The sequence below is a fragment of the Trichechus manatus genome, unplaced genomic scaffold, assembly GCF_000243295.1.
Source record: "Trichechus manatus latirostris isolate Lorelei unplaced genomic scaffold, TriManLat1.0 scaffold00120, whole genome shotgun sequence".
NCBI classification, from domain to species: Eukaryota; Metazoa; Chordata; class Mammalia; order Sirenia; family Trichechidae; genus Trichechus; species Trichechus manatus.
Window position 1 is genome coordinate 3321733 of NW_004444056.1, and position 3614 is coordinate 3325346.

The following is a 3614-nucleotide window of genomic DNA, read 5'->3' on the forward strand; positions in this document are numbered from 1 at the left end:
GTGGATTTGAACTGCCGACCTTTTTTTGGTTAGCAGCTGAGCTCTTAACCAGTGTGCCACTAGAACTCCTTATCATAGAATAGTTGATGTTAATTAGTTGAAGTAGAAAACATGCTGGAAGAAAATATGCCAATATGTTAATAAGCTTATGGTAATTTTTTCCTACCGCTTTTATGTTTTTCTACACTTTCCAACTTGTCTTCTAGCGTAATGTTACTTCTGTAATTAGAAATAAAACAAGCGGGAAAATGAGATGGTCAGAGTTTCGGGAGTGCTCCCTGGCTCCCCATTTACTGGTGTCACAGGCGCTGGCATCTGCACGGCTCTCCCCGAACCACCTGCTGCCCGGTGGGGAGCTGGGCCCCACGTCCCAGGCCTCCTCACTCTGAAGGCCTGGGTGGACGGGGGAGCCTCTGCCCTTTGTCCCACGGACACCATCAATCTGTCCAGCACACACCGCTCTTCTGATGTAACCTGTCCCCCCATTAATGTACACTAGCCCCCTACACCTGTCTTCTTGGAGCTGCTGGGAAGCCCCTGTGGTGAGAGCTGCCTGAGGGAGTGGACAGAGGGCGGAGCTTCAGCCTGTGAGACCTCAGGGGGCATTTTTAAGCCCAGCAGGCTCTGCCCCTCCTCCAGGACCTCTGCAGGGCTGGGGACCTGGAGCAGCACCACTTCCCAGGGCTGCAGGTGTCAGCACTGCCTTGCCCTCACGCAAGTATCCACCTCCACGTGGAGCCCCGCTCTTGTGGCCGGCATGCGAGGACACCTGCCCTGTGTGTGCTGAGTGCAGCCTGCCCTGTCCAGAGCGCAGCTCAGTTCCTGATCACGTCCGGCCAGGTCCTGGTGACGTCAGCTCTGTGTGTGGGGAGTGAGTGGGGCCCAGGACACGCGTGTGTGCCTCACAAGGTGGGGATGGCTGTGGTCTAGTGAGGCCCTTGAGGAAAGCCCAGCAGACACCAGACTCACCAAGCAGGCTGAGTGGCACAGCCACAGCTTAAGTGAGTTCCAGTTTGGAGAGGTTAAAAACTGTTCCTTCAAATGGTGATGTCTCCTGCACCAGGAGCGGGGTTAAACGATTTTATAGTTACTGTACTTGGATACTTAATGATACTTAGTAATTACTCATACTCAATACTAAGTAATTACTTATACTTACAGTTACTAGATGGTTACTTACAAAGATTAGGATACTTATAGATACTTGGATACTTACTGATATTAAATGATTACTTACAGATACTTTACCTGGAAGTAGAAGGTTAGGGTAACTTAAGGCCAAAATATGAGGAGCTACTTTCAATGGGATCTACTTTGAATTTTGTAAATATAATGTAAGCCTGGAGAAATTTAGGATGTGGAGTCACAGAAAGTATTTTCTGAGCACATTCATTGTGTGGTTGTTCATGGATGAAAGGCCAGCTTTGGAATGCCCTGTGAAGACGGGCATCTGTGTGTGTGCACACACCCTTGCCAATGAGGGCAGGCATGCTTCCCGAGTCCTTTCTGAACAAGGGAGCACACAGCTATAAATGTACCCACCGTGGACATACCCTTTGCAGGTATTAATGTTCTGCATCAAATTGTCTATTCCAAAGATGCCTTGATCATGGTAGGACTGGCAGGGATGAGTAGTCCCAAAGAAGCTAGACCTGGATTTCCTAAGATGGATTTCATTAAACAAAAAGTCAGCGTTCTGGTATATTAATCCAGTTTCCATATTTTACCTGATGGGCTAATTTGCAAGCACTGTACTGATGTTAGTTTTACTCTGGCCTCACAGGCACTTGGTAATACTATAGTATTTCAGTGTGACAACTAATTTTTATTTGAATTGTTCTTTCCTTGGCTACCAGCAGGGGTGACAGTTTTCCCAGTTGCTCATTCACCAGCTATCTCTCCTCTTGGGGAACTGTCCCCCCTGCTGTAGCGGGAAGTTGACTTAGTCCAGGGGCAGGACTTCTGGATGCCTGCCGAGTGGGAAGGTTCTTCCCTGGGGGCTGCCCTGTTTCTGTCAGGGTCTTCTGTGCCCAGGAGGGAGAGAGGCTGTACAAACCCTGCCAGCAGACAGAGAGGGTATGGAGCTGGCAATGCTGGACATCAGTGCAAAGATCAGCCCTTGGTGGCCCCTATGCTCTCCACCTGGCCCAGACCCCGTGCTGGGCTGGCACAGGCTGAGGCCTTATGACTGCTTGTTGGTGAGCAAAGGAAGAATGAATACCTGTGAATACACTGGAGGGTCAGACTGGGGATGTTGAGTGTTTCTCCAGAATTAAAAATCTGTGCTTCTTGAACATGGCTTGTTCCCCACGGTGGACCATGTTTTATAAACCTGGGAGGGAGCTGGCTCCTGGGGCTGTGTCATGCCAGCCCCAGAGCCTCCTGAGGGGCTGGGTGGGGCAGGGTGAATGGGTAGGGTCTACCTTGCCCCTCATTTTCCTGGTGGAAGTGGGAGGCTGGGTTGTGAGGCTGCTGGAGGGCCTGTCTTCTCCCTTGTGTTCTGACTTCTGTGGGCTTCTGGGCACCCCAGGGAGCTGTCCTTCCTGGGATGATACTGGTGCATACAGTTGAGGGTGTTTCCCTGGGCGCTCTGCCCAGAATTAGGTGAATTGTACCTTAGATAGACAGATAGCTGCCATTGAGTGGACTCCAACTCATAGCAACCTTATGTACAACTGAATGAAATGTTCTGAAGTGAAATGCCTGGTGTTGTATCATCCTTATAATTGCAGGCATGTTCTAGTCCATCACTGTGACTACAGTGCTGATGCATCTCACTGAAGGTCACCCTCACTGTTGCTGACCCTATGCTTCATCAAACATTATGTCCGCCTCCAGTGACTGATCCCTCCTGTTGACTTGTCCAAAGCAAGTGATTCAGACAATGTTCTATTGTGATCCATAAGGTTTAATTGGCTAATTTTCAGAAGCAAATTGCCAGGCCTTTCTTTCTACTCTTAGTCTGGAAGCTCCACTGAACTCTGTTCTCCATGGATGACGCTGCTGTTGGCATAGCTTTCACCATCACAGCAACATGCAAGCCACCACAGTACGACTAGTTGCCAGACAGGTGGTGGAACTGTATCTTAGAGCCTCGGTGTTTCTTCCAAGTCTCAAAAACAAACAAAAAAGAGTACCTGGTTATGGGGGTATGGGAAGGGTGGCAGGCACTCCGGGACTTGTCTTGTTTCCTCTTTGTGAGCCATCTGGTGGCAGAGCTTGGAGGGAGCCAAGGAGGGTGCCGCTGTGGAGGAGACCCTGCACTCCTACCCATACGCTTCCATTCAGATCTCTCAGCCAGCCTGGCAGGGAAGTGAATCAGGAGGGCACAGAGGGGTGCTGATCCGGAGGTGGGGTGCCCACCACTGCAGACAGGCAGCCCAGGCCTCCTCTGGCCTCTGGCCCTCCTATCTGGCTGCGTGGCCTGGGCAGCCCCTGCCCCGCCTCAGCCTCATTTCTTCGTGTGTGTGTGTGTGGGGGGGGCTGGGGGGTAGAGGCAGTAATTGGGTGTTTAGGATCTCCCAGAGGGGAGCCTCCATGACGTCTTCACTGGCTAGAACCCGCCTCCCCCCATGGCTAGAACCCACCCCTCTACTGGATAGAAACTGCTTCCC